General features: G+C 29.4%; 1 protein-coding gene across 2 annotated transcripts in view; it reads left to right on the forward strand.

Annotated features, from left to right (window-relative positions):
- Window positions 1-18,442, forward strand: part of LOC107444843 (elongation factor-like GTPase 1) — a 204,017-nt gene that overhangs the window by 142,234 nt on the left and 43,341 nt on the right. The gene's annotated exons all lie outside the window — the stretch shown is intronic.

Consider the following 18,442-nt stretch of genomic DNA (forward strand, 5'->3'; position numbering starts at 1 on the left):
GAATGTATGAATGAAAGCGTTTTCTGAAGTTATTACGTAGTAGCTTTTATCTTAGCCCGTAGTAGCAGCATTTTGCGCGCTTATTTTACTGAAATTTTTGCTGTTATAAATTTTTTCTTCTTCTTTCAAATAAGAAAAAATACGGACGTTTGTTTTTATCTAGTCGTTTTTCAATGCAATTTTCAAAAATATAATTTTTTCTTCTTCTTTCAAATAAGAAAAAAGCACGGGCGTTTGTTTTTATCTAGTCGTTTTTCAATACAATTTGTAAAAATCAAAATTTTTCTTCTTCTTTCAAAAAAGAAAAAAATTAGGACGTTTGATTATTATCTAGTCGTTTTTCAATGCAAATTGTAAAAATATAACTTTTTTCTTTTTCTTTCAAATAAGAGAAAAATGTGGACATTTATTTTTATCTAGTCGTTTTTCAATGCAATTTGTAAAATTAAAAAAAAAAAAAAAATTATTATTTTTTTTTAAAACTCTTTTATAAATTTTAAAAATTTTTTAACACCCATAGAATTTATTTAATAAAAAAAATAGACGTTTTTTTTTTCAGTGCAGATTTTTTTATAGAAATTTTCAACGACGCTAAAATATATATAGATATATTTAATATGAAATTGGCGTTTGTTTCTAATATAGTCTTTTTTAATAAGTTTTTGAATGTTTTGAATGTTTAATTAGTTAATTTCAAAAGTTTTTAAGTTTTTTTTTCTTAACTTTATATTTTTTTTACAAATATCAAATCTTATAAAATGAATAAATTCACATTGGTTTCATATGCAATGTTTTTCAAAAAATATTAAAATTATTCTAACATACTTTTTTTTTAAAAAATTTAGTTGAATACAGTCATTTTTCAATACATTTATTATTGGTTTTTCTCCTTCTTTTAAATGTGTGTTTTCAATAAAAAAAGTTTTCAACTTTACGATTTTTAACAAGCATTGAATTTTATTTATCAACTAAGTTGACGTTTGTTTTGAGTGGAAAATTTTTTTTGAGATTTTCAATGACACAAAAATTTTTTTTTTTTTAAATATTAAGTTGGCTTATGTTTTTAATGCAGTCTTTTTTAATAGATTTTTGAATGTTTAGTTAATGTGTTTTTTAGAACGCTTTAAGTTTTTTTTTTTTTTTTAATCTTACATTTTTTTAAAAAAATATCGAATCTTATTTAACGAAGAAGTTGGAGTTGTTTTTTTACGCTGTTTTTTAAGTAAAGAAGCTTACTTTTTTAAGAATAAGTTGATGTTTGTTTAAAATATATAGTCATTTTTCAATAAATTTATGATTCCTTTTTTTAAGTGTTATTTTTTAACGCCTTTTAAATATTTTTTCTTCCAATTTTACGATTTTTTTTTAACACATTGAGTCTTTTTTAAATTTTTTTAATAAATAATTTGACGTCTTTTTTTAGTGCAGATTTTTTAAGGTTTTCAAAGACGTTTAATTGGCGTAAGTTTTTATTTACTTTTTCTCTCTTTAATCATAATAATACATTAGAAACTTCCAACTTCCACACCTTAGCGTGATATTTAATAAATCAATAATCTACTGGACAAATATATTTTATTTATAGTTCACCAGTTGTGTATCTAGCGTTCGTAAAACTCCTTACTTTCTCAGTTCTAAAGCGTAAAACACTACCTGGAAAACATTATTCTAAAGTGACAGTATCGATTTTTTTAACTGAACTTATTAATAACGACCTTTTCTTCTTTCATTTTATTGCAACCTTATTTACGAAAATTGTGTTAATCTTTTAACCCTTCGTGAAAAGCGTTACTAAAAAATAGTATTTATGTTGCTAAATATGAATGAATGAAATATATTTTATCAATGAAAACGTAATTATGTTATCTCGAGATTTCTACTTGGAGCTACAACTTCGTCGTCCTCGTTTCGAAATAGCCACTTAATGATAAGTGATAACATTCTTACATTTTTGTTAGTTTCTTGAACTTACTGCGAATATAAATTTGGATATCCGCAAATATTTGAAAATGATTCTAATAATGCATTTCAGTGAGAGAAAAAAACTATTTAAAGAAAAAAAAAGCAGATATTAGTTATTACAAAAAATTTTAATTTACCTAAAGTATTAACTATTCAAATTCTTAAAAAGATTTTGCTATACGGATTACCCTAACTGTAGCATTACATGAGCTTCACTGTGCAAGCGTGAAACTTTCCCTACAAATTGCGGTGTTGCTAAGGAAGGTGACGGTTAATGTAAGACAAACGCTATGCAAAATCTTTCTGATAGACACTTTTTTAGTTGTAAATCCAATTTTTTGAGCTTACGACTACTAATGTTCAACTCCGTAAGAAAAAAAAAACTATTTCCATTAAATATCGTTTTTGAAAGTCACTTCTGCATACATATGACGTTGTAATAGTTATATGTTTTGCATTTCACAATTCCATCTCTTTTTTTTTTTTTTGGTTTTCTTTTTGTCACAAAAGTTTGAACTTTCAGAAAATATAAAATCTACCTACACCTACTAAATACCATAAATATGAACTCTACTGCGAAATACAAATACAATTTACGATATGCTAATGCGAAAAATCGTCTATATTTTTTTATTTATTAAAAATTAGCATAACGCAGTTTAAACCTTTAAGTTACCGTGTCATATATCGGCAAAAAAGAGATTTTCTAAGGACGATTTCGATAAATATTGCAATCCTGTAATATTAGTCTTAACACAGAATGTTCAACTTTTATTTTTTACTGTTAAGTTGATTTTTAGAATTCAATTTGATGCTTTCAAAGTTGCACACATTTATTTTAGGAATATTACTTAATTTGAAATTTTTGAATTGAAATTTTAATTCGAGAGCAAAATCTTAAAGACACTTAATGCTAGTATTTCTTAACTACTAACAGTTAAGGATATAAGCCTAATTTCTTTTCCTATTATTTCTTTGTTTTCCTTCTCTACCATTTCAAAAGATTTCTGGTGCGTTCTCTCGGCGCAATTTCTAGTTGACTCCTGCAAGGTACCCCCTGCTAAGCTTTATGTAATTTTACTAAAATCAAGTTTAGATTTTTGGCAAATTTCCGAAAAGTACTTGGGGAATATTTCTGCAAGTTTGACTAAAAAACCCTTTACAAATAGAAGTTGTTGCATTTTAAATTCTATTATTATTGTTGTTGTTATTATTTTTTGGTATGCCATCTGTTACAAGTGATTGCCAAAATGTGTGTGCATGAATGGTGTTGCTCTTGTTGTTCTAATTTTAAAACTTTTCGATTTAGGTTTTTGTTTATTTTGTTTTAGATTCAAGTAATAATTATTTCAGGATTTTATATTCGAAATTATACTCTTAAACACTCTAAATTACACTCTGTATCAATTAAAAGTCTCATTAAGAAAAGATGGATCCGAATATTTTATCTCAATATCATGGCGGACGTTAAAAGTTTTAACATCCATGTGCCTTTTCTCAAAAGATGCTGATTCAATGTTTAAAAACTTCTGTTTTATTCCTCTTGTTGTGGTGCATATTTAACACAGGTTTTTATTTTATTTCGTAAATACCGATGTCTGAATACGAACTGAGAACTGAATGCGTTTGTTAACGCAATTATTTTGATTAGATTAAGTGGCTAAACTTTTATTACGAAATCATCCATCTATCATATAAAAAAGATACTTTAAAAAATTAAAATTCTTTTTCTTTTCTTTCTGGAGTTTTGTAGTTTTCTTTTGCTGGCCAATAATTTGAACATGCTATTGATACTTTTTTAGGGCACACAGTACTGCTAGAGGACCATTCTTTTTCCTTTTTTTTTTTCAATTCTCTGTTATGTAGTTCTATTACTGTCCGTTAAAGTTATGAAGTTCTGTTTTTGTCTGTAATAGATCCATTGATTTATGTTTTTAAATACCGAAGTTTTAATTAGGAAATAGATTTTTCTTAACAATGACTAATTTGATTAGATTTGGTATCTACAAGTGTGTTATAAAATAGCATAAAAAGAGACTTTAAAGCTATACTTTTCTCCTTGTTTCTAGAGTTTTACAGTTATCTTTTAGCAAGTATTACTCATCGTGAAAAAAAGTGTTCCTTTCCATTTTACAGTAAGTTGTTGAGCTGCGTGACATGCTCAGCTTTAATAATAGCGAAATATTTTTCAACGAATAAAAAGAAAATATGAAGGTCGAGCCTACCTTAGTTAAGGGCATGGATGTTAAGAGGGGAAATTTATAAGACCATTGCTGGCTATCAAGCGTCCATGATCCTCCGTATCTCGATCACCCGTAGGCTAAGGAAGTGCACTAACCTCATCATATCATTCACTATTTTTTTTTTACCTCCTCTTATTCTCTATCTTATGTTGGATAGCGCCGCTGGTCTTCTAAATCATCTATCAACTGCAGCCTTCTTATTTTAAATGAGAAGAAATAAGAGAGAGAAAAAAATTCAGGTCTTTCATGTTGTTTGGAACCGTGTTTTAGCTGTCCACATTGTTAATAGAACATGGTGACAAATATTAATTTTAGATAATCTGTTTTGTTTAAAACATGTTTATAATAGCATGTCTTTTAAATTTATCTTAGATCTTTTATTTATATAAACTATCACTTGCTGCCTAATATAGTCACTAATGCATAATATCTGCATAGTTTCGAACTCCATTATTTCATATTAATAGGGACATAGTACGTTTTCATTGTCAAATGAAGGAGCACATTTCACATAATTTTTTTTAAATTTATCGTAAGAGAATATGTTATTACATTTATACGTAGTAAACGTAGCACTAAAATTTTTCGTAAAAAAATGTTTATATTATAATATCACTGGATATAATAGGTCTGTCTAGGTTTTTCTGAGAGGTACCTATTTTGTGAAAATTTAGACATAATTTGTGAAAAATTAAAAATTATATTAAAAAATCAACACATAAATATGGTAAAAATATGGATTTATCGTTTCTTAAGGTATACACAAATAAAATTTTAAGAAAAAGTATTTTGTGAAGCTACCGTTTTTCCAAAAGTTGAATTTGTGAAACTACCGTTTTTCCTAAATTGAATTTGTGAAGGTACCGCCAAACGGTCGTAAATTCGGCCTGGACAGACCCCTGAATACAATATATTAGGTTCAGTGATAACAAAACACATTAAGTAAAACTATGAATTTAGTCAACTTTTAAAGCAATGCATATTAGGAATTTCTTTGTTTATTGTGTATTATTTTAGATGATTTTTGCACAATAAAGTATATAGTGAATATTTTACAACAATGCATTAGCCATTATAGCATAGAATTAGTTTTTTAAAATTATTTAAGTATTATTTTAGACAGTTTTTACATTTAAGTAGACATTGACTATTTAAAAACAATATATTAGGCATAGGGGTTAACTTTTTATGAATTGTACTTCAACTCATCACTTGTATTTTCATAACCAGTATTATCTTCGAATGCTTAGAAAATCTGTAACATCAATCTGCTCTATTTGAGGCTACTATTAATACTACAAAATAAGTAAATAAATATGGTCTTGCAATCTAACCTTCTTTACTTAGATCTTCAGACAGGTATTTTCTTGATGACAATTGCACGCTAATTAAGCACCCAACATCAAATATTTATTTATAATGCTAATTGTTATAATCTAATATCTACATTTTACGTCTTAGATGTGCCAAAAACAATAAAGTGAGTTTAGAAAAAGAAAAAAAAAGAGTACTGCCTTTTACTGCAAAGTCACGACTATCTTTGATTGTATCTTAGGTTACGATTTTTTATTGCTTACAACTTTTGGTAGCATTTAACACAAATGATTACTTTGCCCCCATAATATTTTTATCGAGCCTGCTTTAAGGTACTTATTGAAAATTTGTCTAAATACAATTTAGATATGACTATTTTGTTTATTTTTTATGGAAATTAGCGATTTTTTAAAATTTTTTTTAATTGTTTAAGAAACCTTTTCTTTAACTACTAAGATTGATGAATGAATTCAAGCCAAATGTTCCATAAATTTCTTAAAAAATACATAAGTACGCTATGCAGCTTGAGTTGCCATCTTCTATTCAATGCTGAAATTCAGTTCTGGATATGACCGATAAAATGAATACCTCATGGCTTCTAGTTTTTGTTGCTTACAACTTTTGGTAGCATTTAACCCAAGTGATGAAAATTTGTCTAAATACCATTTAGCTGTAACTATTTTTTTTAATGGAAATTAGCGATTTTTTAAATTTTTTTTATTGTTTAAGAAAACTTTTCTTTAACTACAAAGATTGATGAATGAATTTAAGCCAAACGTTCCATCCATTTCTTAAAAAATACACTAGTACGCTATGCAGCTTGAGTTGTCATCTTCTATTCAATGCTGAAATTCAATTCTTGATATGACCGATAAAATGAATACCTTATGGCTTCTAGTACCATTTGACATGGGCCAGTTGCTATTTGGTACTATGATATCAATCGTTAAACTATTTTTTTTATCTGCTTAAAGGCAGCCTGTACATCGAATGCTATTATGGATGGTAGTTTCTCTTCCCTTCCCTCATATTTGTCGAGAACTTCTATTCGAGCGTATCATTTGTGACATGAGTTATAATTGTTTTGGTCTTTAGATTGCGGAACTATGGGTCCTCCCCACAGTTGTGTTTGCATGTGTCAGCTACAAAGCATTGAAAAATTATTTTAGGAACTCCCCTTTACGACTTTATTCGGAAAAGTCAGGAGCGCTCTCCTGCTGTTTTAACCTGATGAATGATAGTTTTATGCCGCATTTTTTATCTTTACCTGATATTAATTGCCTTCTGCGGAAGTTATTCAACTTAGGTAGATAAAAATGTTGCAAATAGTTCTTTCTCTTCCGCTATAGATCTTACTATTAGCAATAAACTGATTTGCAGTTGAGATAGGTGCATAGAAAATCTTGATTTAATATCAATCCCTGTAGGTGGTGCTGATAGTTTTAGAGCAATTTACTTTATGACTGTACCATCTGTTTTATTATATGTAGCTCCATACGTTGGCAAATTGTCTTCCTGTTAGAGTACTTTATTTTCTCTGTGCCAGTTTATGTGTTTACTTTTGCCCTACATGTAATTATTTTGTCCCATATACATTTCCTGAAGCAAATTATGTTCTTAAAAATTTCGGAGTGTATTGATCCATAATATCCTTTTAAGTTTACTGCAATCTTAATATTGCGCTAAGTTAAACAATATGATTGTACTTCTTAAGCTTGTTCACACCATATTATGGTCAACTTAAGCGGAAACAAGGTTTAGTTTCACACCTTAATGAAAAAAAAATTTTTTTTTCAAAATATTGTTATTTCAATTGCTGAATATTTTTTTTTCTTCAAAATATCAAAATGCAAGCAAAATATTGTGCGAAAAATTCTCATTTGCGTAATCCCAGGTTATAGTGTCATAATTTATTTTCTTTTGGAGTCTTTAAAAATTTCTTTTCTGTATTTGAAAATCTTCATAGCTTACTCTAGGTTAGTCGGAACTCACTTTTCTTTGAAATTTTAAATTAGTTATGGAGGAGGAAGAGAATTTGCGACTAAAAGTTTCTCTTTGGTATATTCTTCAATGGTCATCCTTTTATGGTTTTCTATAGACAGGTAAGAGAATGTACATCTTCTGTGTTAACCTACACAGAATTATATGAACTTAAACCTTCTTAAAATCTTAAAATTTTAAGTTTGGTCACTATGCTTAATAGAACACTTTTCAATGAATGGAATTAAAAAAATAATTAAAAATGTTAGTTAAGGTTTATCTTGATGTATAAGCCGACCCGTGCCTAATGATATATCCGTCTCTTGGCAAAATAAAGATTCAAATTATATTGTAAAGTATTTTAAAACATGTGGAATTCGACTTCTTTGAATGGGAGTGAAGACGAATTTTTGTGAGATAAAGTAGATTCCCTTGCAGAGTGGGATTCGTATGCTGCTAACAACACTGCTAACGTAAATGAATCCGACACAAATGATGATCTAGAATCTTTAAATTTGTAGTTTTATGGTATGTTTTAGAAGTTTTCCTTGTTTTATAATTTTTGAAATACTCTTGAATAAACTATCTAAACTTTTCTTATTCCTAATTTTTTTCTGAACGTATTGTACTTCTAAAAAACCCTTCATTTCTAAAGGAAATATGATGAGAGAAAATACGAAATTAATTGCATATAGCACATTAAGAATAGTTTTTGAAAGTGGTAATTTGTAAAGGCAAATTGATGCGCGGTTATTTATGTCTTTCTCATTGTTTATGATGCATCAATATTTCACGATCAGCGAATGCCCAACTTTATTACCGGTGAATAAGTTGACTTCCTGTTTTTCGTAAAATTTTGAAATTTTATAAAGTCAACTTATATATCGTAAATTACTTTCTAAATAAAAGGATTGTATTCATATATGTCCTCGCAGGTTAACATGATGCAAATAGAATCTCTTTTCTATTTTAGAATGACTTATAAACACAGTAATATATATATATATATATATATATATATATATATATATATATATATATATATATATATATATATATATATATATATATATATATATATATATATATATATATATATATCTAATGATTTTTTAGTAAATTAGTATTGAGAGCAACATGATTGAAGAGTCCAGTTGTGCATAATCTTCTTTTATTAAGTTGCGATGGTGAAATAGCAGTTTAACCCCTCTCCGAAGCGGGAGAGGGGGAACAGATATCCCGTCTAAGCTGACGGATTTTATTTTAGCAAAACAAACAACAAAAAGCCACGCAAAAATTAGCGCTCTGCATTTTATAGGATGATTAAACAGTGTGAAGAGGTCCCAGTCATATGCTTTTTCTGTATTCTTACGCTTCATCAATTTATTTATTACTCAAAGCAAATCGTTTAATCTTTCCTTATATGGAAGTGAAAGATCTTAAAATAACTTCTCTTTTGAAGTATTAATCTAATTATTATTCATTGGCATGTTTTTAGCCTTGAAGTCCCAAAATAGAATTTCTACCCTTATCTTTTACTAAAGATATTTAATGAAAAGGAATGAAGTTTTAATGCTTTTATTAATACAAAAGTATTTAATTTTTGTATTACATATATATATATATATATATATATATATATATATATATATATATATATATATATATATATATATATATATATATATATATATATATATATATATATATATATATATATATATATATTAAATACCTTGAAATCTTTAGTCCAAAGGTTTCATACAAACGTGTTTTTATTTCTTAGGTGGTATTGTAGAGGCTTGAAAAATTGACTTATATCTCGGTATATACGGTAATTGTTTTCTAAAGAAAAGAATTGTTTTCATATAATTCTACGTCGGTTAACACATGGAGAAAGTAGAATGTCTTTTCTCTTTGAAAAAGACCTATAAACACAGTATTTTATAAAAAGAAACCTAACTAATAAAAAAGAGCTTGCAGTCCTTAGAATCCTTGTTCTAACTCCAAAGATTTCATAAAAATGTGTTTTTATTTCTTTCATAAAAAGTTTTTATTTTCAGAATCAAGCACATTTAAATTTGACTAGTTTTTGTTTTTCTTTTCTTTTTGCGAGATTATATATTTAATTGTTTCCGTGACCCATTTTTTTATAATTTCTTCCATAATTGAGAGTTCTAATAGGTTTATTCAGCTTTTGAAAGCTCTGATATTAAGAGAAGTTGGTCGGAAGTTTTATGATCACGTAACATATTTTTATTATCTTAGCCCTAGAAGAGGATTACGGTATTGCTTTTCTTTTGTAAGCATTTCGTTTGTGCGGAAATCGGAAAATCCTAGAGATTTAACATGTGCTGTCAAAAGCTTCATCCGTTTCTTCTTTTTACTTATGTTATAATGAGTCACTTAGTTTAGTTTATGAGTCAGTGTAATAAATTTATTTTTTTTGTGCTCAAATTCTAAACATTCCTCACATTTTTATCCTTTTTTTGTTTATTTTATTATTATTTACGAAATGCGATTATTAAAATCCATTTGAGTTTTGTTAAAAAAGATAATTTCTGTTGAAGATTACGGAAATCCAGGTTTTAAAGTAGACAGTTAATTTATGAAGGTGGGATATTTATTAAAGGCAGAATATCTGTTAAATTACAATAAGAAATTATATATATATAAAGTGCATATTTTTCAGTTGTACAAAATATAAAGTTGAAGCAAATAATAATGAGAATACATTTTTATACCTCTTAATTAATATGCTGATGAAGGGCTTTTGCATAAATTAATTTTGAAAATAAAAATTTTTAATAACGTATAGGAAATTGCAACGGAATGTCCCAATAGTATACGCAAATGTCAATATTAAGTCAAATTTAAATTACATATGTTAGTTAGCTTTATTCAACACATACGTTAAAAAGAGAACACTTAGTCGAATTAGGTCACTAGAACACTATCGGTATCGAATTTTTATGTAATTAAAAAACGACTTTATAAATTTGATTTCTGCTCAAATGAAACCACTGAAAAAAATATATTGATCATATTTATTGAAAAAATTAAATTATTGGGTAAAATTATTATATCCATTTCGACTGTATTATTTTTATTTTTTTTTTGTTATAATTTAATACCGTAAAATGTATGGAATAAACACTTTCATCACTTCTTGCTTTCGATTAAATCGTTAATATTATTAAATCTCTTATTAAATTCCTTGTCTACTTGTTTGTTTTGTTTGTAAAAGACAGTCATAAAAATTCCAAACAGTTGCATACACTTTTTTTCCTTAAATATTTTGGAAGAATCTATTTCCCCCCTTATATTTTATTAAAAACCCGTTTGAAACTTTAGCAGCATTTTTCGTGACTCATTGATTCAAGATAATTGTTTTAATAAGATTCAAATAGAGAAACTAATTTTTGCGGGACGAGTGCGAAATAGCACACGTCCCACAAAACTCTAATTTTTTCCTTTCACTTTTAGATCCTCAATTAATAATTATAAACTTCTGAACTGATTCTATGAGAGTCTTTATTTCTTCTTGAATTCTCGAAACTTTGTAAAATTTTATTTAACTTTGATTGATGACATGTGATTATAGTGTCTGTGTGATTGGCGATGTCTGTGTGATAAGTGTATAGTGTCTGTGTGATGTGATGGTGCATTATTCGCATTTAGATTGGGATATAGATAGAATCGATTTTGAATACATCGATAGATTTTGAAGCGTAAAAGATTTTCCATTATTTCTTTTGTATAATATAATTATGAATAATTTTGATATAATTGTGAAACAATAATTACGCATATTTTTTAAAAGATTTAAGTAGAAAATGTTTTTATCAACACACGAGGATTTAAGGCAAAAGCATGATAGTCTCAAAAGTGCATGCAAATTAACTTTTGATTAACATTTTACAGAAAACAGCATAATTGAAAAATTATGATCATTGAGAAAATAATTGCCAACCAGTGCAACTGAATTCAGTGAAAAGAGATGAAGCTCGCTCCATCTATAGTGTAAAATCAGCACTTGCACACTGTACAGCGTACGATGATGAATATTATCATTTTAAGATTCGTAGCTATAAGATAATTAGGTACCCAGATAGCAGTCGAAGGTTGATTTTAATATCAGCAACAACCTTTACCAAACAAGTTTTATAAATGATTAGCAAATAAACCATGAAAACTTGAAATAATGGTAAATTTAACAGTGCTAATTAATGAGGTTCGCCTTGCCATCTTGAATTGTACGTTAACTTTTTAATTTTTGTTTTCTCGATATTTTTTGTGCTTAACAAACTTTTGATGATATAGTATTGTCAGACAGCACAATGCGTTTAAAAAAAAGCTTTTGAAAAGATGAAGGGGTCGCTTTAGTAGATTAGAAGAAATAGCGCTTTATAATTTTCAGAACTTTTATGAAATTTTCCCGAAGCAATAAATGATGTGATAAGCAATAAAATAACAATGAAAGGATGTGATTTGTGATTTTGAGTCAGGATTTCCATTTGAAATCGAAAATAACTCTTCTTTCGCAAATCAAGAGTAGAAAGCGTTCTCAAATTTTTAAACCGAGGATAAATTCACCTTCTCAAGGTTTATTTGTGCAGACTTTTATATACTTTCTTAAACACTTTAAAAGTGAAGGTTGGCCTGATGATTAAGTTTTCAACTCAAACAAAATCCTGTGTTTGAGAGCCTGGACAAAGCTAGAATGAAAAAAAAAAGATAAGTTAAAAGGGCAAAAATAAGGATTACAGTACCTGTATAATAAAAGCTAAGAAATGAAGAAATTTTTTTTTAGAGGATTTTAGATGCCTTTATTCAATCTTTAAGGAAACAAGCTTTGCATGCTAATATTTCTGCCAAGTTTAAAAAGGGATTGGTTCAACTTTTCTATGCGAACCAAATAAAAAGGAAAATACAATGTTGCCGTAATGTTGTCTGCTATCTGGGTGAAGTATCAATAATGATGCACCGAATGATATTATTTTGTTATACACCGCTTTATTATGGAGTGCTTATTTCTAAACATGCCATTTGTTTCAATAAAACATTTGTCAATAGCAATAATCTGTTTTCATTGAAGGCCCATTATCAACATTTGGTCATATGACCATTAAATTCGTAGATTTTTAAGGTGATTATTTGAGCGATATCAGTGTTGCATCCCGTACCTAGTATTACCGCTTTTCTTGTTTGTTTTGCAATTGTCTGTAAACGATTTCATTCCAGGGAGGAGAAATACCAATAGACATAAATATCTTTAGGTAAGTAGTATTATGAGAATGATGGCAACATATCACAATTTTGTTTCCATTAATGTTACGAAATATTCGCCACTTGTATTTACGTCCCATACCCACTAATATACTTATAATGTCAATTTTTCCACTTAATGGATGTTTCCGAAGTACAAGAGAATAAAATGCCACGTTGCACTACAGAACAAGGCATTTTTCCTTTTTTTTTTACCGTTTTACTCATGAATTTCAAATTAGTTATATTTTTATCTAATAGATAATGTAGAATTTACGAATAATAATGTGAAAAATGATTCAGGTGATGATTACCAAACTATGCCATGTCCACACTAAGGTATTTGAAGATAATCATATGAAGGCCTGATTTGAGTAGTAGGGCAACTTTACTTCAGAACCTCAAAGTAAAAATGAGACATATAGTACAGATCTTGCTTGAATAGTGGGGTAATTTTTTGTTCATTTTGAGTTACTGAGTCTTAAAGTATATTGTCGAGATTATCCTATATTGTCAAATTCAGACTGAGGTGTTAGAAAATGATCACATGAAGATCTTTATTTAAATTATGGGTCTATTCTATCTATTTTCATTTTGAGTCACATAGTATGAAAATAAAATACCTAGAATTATATTTTCTATCTTGTATTCTGATTCTTTTGGTCATAAAGAAATTAATTGTAACTGGAAGTCTACTAGATTTTAAATAAGATAGACATGGCTTATATGAACACGAAAATGAGTCTTAACTACATTTCTTTAATAAGTGGTGTTAGACCACTGTTCTAAATATGTGTTTCACTTTAATGTGCTTTGTATCACATATTCCTGAGGATATTAAAATTATTACGTTTATGTAAGTAAAATTTAGTGTATTTTAAAGAGTAGAGTCTTTTTTATACGAAAATTTTTTTGTGAACCTGCACATCTTGGCCTTACAAATATCCTTGCACTCAACGAGAACTATTTTTATTAATACTTTTATAATTGATGAAACTATTACTTTTTAAACAAAGATAATTTTGAAGTAATGAAAATACCTCATGATATTGATATAAAGCGGAAACAAGCATCATCAGCCACACGTCTTTAAAGTATAACATCAATTATTAGGGCGCAATATTAATAAAATGTTCCTCTGTTAGCCTGCAGGCAACGACTTGTCGCTTGGTTTGTGTTGCGACTTGTCGCTCAGTTCAGTTAAAAAAATTTACAGTCGTAATTTCTATAAAAATGAAAGTTTAATTTACGGAATGAAAGTTAGGGTTTGTCCAAGTAGTTCGTAAGCAGTTAAAGAGAAGAAACGGTTTGCGATTTGCTTATTTTTGATGACGGGAGTGTTTATGTAAGATATGAATAAAGCTTATATAAAACACTAAAAAACCCTTATTTTCGATTTTTTTTTTAAATACAAGAACAAAAATTTGAAAAAATTACATTTATAAAAATTTTAAACTATAAATAAAAATTGAATTTGAGGGAAGAAAAAAGTTTGAAAAATATTTCTCCAATAAGTTTTATATTTTGTTTGAATTTTGTCTTAAAATTATAAAAATTAGTTGAGATTGTATCTTTTTACTTACATGAAAATTGAAAGTTCAAATAAAAACAAAGAGAGGAGTGTGGCGTTTTACTTAAGCAATTGAGGGGGTATAATTTGTTTATTTTGTTGACAAGGGAGGAAGGGGAGTCCGAAAATGTCAAAAATATGTTTGCGTATGTTTGAGCAACCCTTTACTTAGTTTTGAATTGCCTACAAAAGGACTTACTATAGGGGGCCGATGTGTTTCTTAAAATATTGTGATGTTATGAAATATTAATAAATGCTAAGTGTCCATTCCATTTGATTCAAATAATTAATTAAAAGATGAATTAAGTTGAACTGTAATGGTACAACTTAATACCATTTCTGAAGTAATAGCTAATCATTTGCACAATATGTTGACTCTGTACCAATATTTTAAATAAATATTGCTGTGATTATATTAATACTTTTGAGAATTTCGGAAAATTGTAAAGAATTCTAGTGTAAGAATTAAGTAAAGCAAATTATGATTTTTTTCCCATTTCTTAATTGATGATAAATGCCAGAAAAATGACAGAAGGTATGAAATTGCATTGCCCTAAATTCATGCACCCATGGTTAGAAGGTGGTAATTATCACAGCGAAATAACATACAGAAGCCAAAAAAGACTATCAAATACTTCTCTCCCCTTAAAAACCGTCACTTTAGGATGGCATTTTAGGCGCCAGTTCCGCAACGTCGAACGCCCCAGTATTCGAAAATGCTTCCAGCCAAATCAACCGGACATCCTCACCTTCAATAACAAATGCGCGAGTGCCAGGTACCCACGCGCCGCTTGAATGACCTTTGTTTTTATTTTACCTGAGTGAAGAGCCCTACTAATCGAACCGTTTACAAGAATGCCCCAAAGAGTCGAAAAAGAAAGAACATTTTTTCATACAACTAGATGCGGAACGCTGCTTCGCAACACTAGAATTCGAGCTTTCAAATTCGAGCACTAAAAATGAGTTCGGCTCGCTTTTATTAGTCCGATCCCACCAGAGCCCGAGATACATAGGATTACTCAAAACTAGAGTCCGCCCGAAATATATGTCGGACAAAGGTCAAATTTTGCGGCCTTTGATGCCTAAACAAGGAAATTAGAAAACCTTTTTACCACAATTTATCTTAAATTTTTTATATTTAATTATCTTAATCTTACACATTTGTTTTAATCTTTGATAAGTGCGCCGAACGTTTGTTTAAAAGTTGTAAAAATACTTATGAAAATTTTATTATAAGTCCGGTCCGAAAGTTAATTTTAACTCCGCTCTGATAAAAAGAAATAAATGTTGTTGAATAAATATCTTAAATAAAAGAATATGTATAGTATCAATTTTGAACATCAAATACAGCGTAGTATATGAAACGTATTTAAAAGAGCTAAGAGATTATCTAGAGTCTTTTTAAATATATTTTTTTCTTTATACACAGGTCAGTCACTTCAATGTGACCACCTGTCAAAAGCCAGAAAAACTCCCTTTTGCAGAGTGGTCCACTGCGAGACTTGCAGGAAGAGAGTCAATTAGATTCTTGAAAATGTTCACTTGGATCTTAAGCCAAGCTGAGTCCAGTGCCGTGGCTAGCTACGCTAGGTTAAGCGCTTAACCCATGGAGTGAATAACCCGATTGAGATCTGATCCCACTGATTCTCGATTAGGTCTAAGTGCGAGGAGTTTGTTTGCCAGGGGAATACGATAAACTCATCCCTGTGCTCTTTGAACTATGCACGTACACTGCGAGCTGTATTAAACGTGGCATTGTCCTGCTGATACATGCCGTCATCCTGAGATAAAATAATTCACATATAGGGACGAACATGGTTCGCAAGGAAAGACGCGCGTTTGTGTTGATCCATGGTACCTACCACAAAGATTAGTGCATTCAGAGAATGCCACGGAAACATTTCCCAGACGATAATGCTCTCTCCTCCAGTTTGGACACTCTCGGCAATTGTTGCAGGGTTGTAGCTTTCAGACATTTCTGGCCGTTTACGTCTTCGTCCATCTATCTGATGGAGCATTAAATGTAATTCATTGGAAAAAACCGCCTTTCGCCATTCCGTGGAAGTCCAATTGCAATATTTGCGTGCAAATTCCAGTCTTTGTCAATGAACAGCAATCAGAATAGGTGTAATAACCAGACTTCTGCCTTCGGAGGCTCATACGCAGCAACGTTGGCCGAACCGTCATTGAGGAGTTATTGTTGGTAGCCCCTTGTTTCATCTGGGGGGTCAGTTGTTCAAAAGTCTATTCACGTCTCTCACCTGAACGCATCTCCACAGCCGTCGTTCACTTCTGACATCTATGGCTCGTGGTGGGGGTGTACCACATTTGCCACGTCGCTGATTTTGGATAGTGTCATTTTACCCCGCACAATATACTTTTTTACCTCGGTGGCATCGAACAGTTTATGAAATCAGCCGTTTCGAAACTTATGTCCAAGATCCAATAATCGTGCTCTTTTGAACGTTTGAAAAACCGCTCTATTTCTGATTTACGTCAACGATTGCAATGTTTTTCAATTCCACGGAAACGCTTTATGTCTGCTTCACTGCCATCAATATTCTAACTCCTGCCTTCTGTGATTTGTTATATCATGTTGACTTCGAAAATAAGTGGTGGTCATATTGATCTGACTGAACTGTGTATATTAAAGTAATAGTTATTAACATTTGGCATTCCTCTATCTCTAAAATATAGCATCATCATAATCATTATCTTAATACCTGCATTGAAAAGGTAAAGGGAATTATAAGCATTTTACTTATCTTTCTAATTACTAAAATGCTTTCTAATTAGTAAATGCTTCCTTTTTCGACATGAATTATTACTTATTCCTTTTAACAATGGCAATACAAATCAAGCATTCTATATAAAAACTATCCTTTTATATTGTCATAAGAGTCAAAATGAAAGTAGAGCCTCACTGAAGAATGTTAAATTTTTGCTATCTATCTATCTATATTATATAAAACGCTAATACGTACGTATGTATGTATCAATAAAACCGATGATATTTCTTTTCTCGCGCTGGCAACAGTTTTCATTTTTAATTGATTGGATTCGGCGCGCAAGAGCACGTAGTGAGCAACCAGATAACAATAACCAGAGTGAGCATTATCAGGTTGTTCAATTCAGATTCATGCACTAAAAACATGACAATATTTAATTTAAACTCAATTAATTAATTAATTGAAGTGATAATGCTTTAAAAGGCCGCTATTGAATTGATATTTTTCTACTGGGAGCTACCTAAACGTCTAAAAAACGTTTAAGTGTTTGTATTGAATGCATTGAATTTTTTTATATTTCGCGTTTATTTATGCATTGAATTTTCACGCTTTAAAATACAGAATATTAGTGAAGCAATATTTGATAATTTATTTTGCTAATATGTTTCTTATTTAGCTAATGTTTTGATTTTTTCACCATGTACAATCTAAATAGCTAATATACTTTTTTAAAAGCCAATAAGAACATTGGTAGAATTCTTCTACATAAGTACAATACTATGTCTTTGATGGTAAAATACTATGTCTTTGATGATAATATATTATGTCTTTGTGCTAGAACATTATGTTCATTGGCGAGCGAGCGCAGCGAGTCATGGTTCACGGCGTGAACCACATAGGATTGCGTAGCAATTATCGGGGGTTGGCGAGCGTTAGCGAGCAGGGGGCGGAGCCTCCTAGTTATTTATTAATTTTTTAAGTTATGTAATTAGTGAATATTTTAATATTCCACATTGTTATTGAAAATTTATTGGTATCGTTAACTTATTCAGTACAATTTACTCTCTTCTATTTGCTTATACATTACTGACATTAATATAATTGTTCCATGGAATTGTTCTCAAAGTTCAAAAACCAAGTTAATGATACATTTTGTAAATTTTAAATTAATATTTTTTAGACTGCTTCCACTATTTCTTATATCCATTCTAATTTCAATTAGACACTCCTTATATGGTAATTTTACTGTATGCCATCTGTTCTGCTTGCTAAATATTTAAAAGATTCAACAGAACTGGTACTGAAGCGTTAAGCATTCAAAGCAGTTATTTAAATCAGTAGGTAATAAAATATTCTTTTCCTTCTTATCATAACCC

This window comes from Parasteatoda tepidariorum, chromosome 7, assembly GCF_982258835.1.
Source record: "Parasteatoda tepidariorum strain Cologne lab strain chromosome 7, Ptep-v5.0, whole genome shotgun sequence".
In the NCBI taxonomy this organism is placed as follows: Eukaryota; Metazoa; Arthropoda; class Arachnida; order Araneae; family Theridiidae; genus Parasteatoda; species Parasteatoda tepidariorum.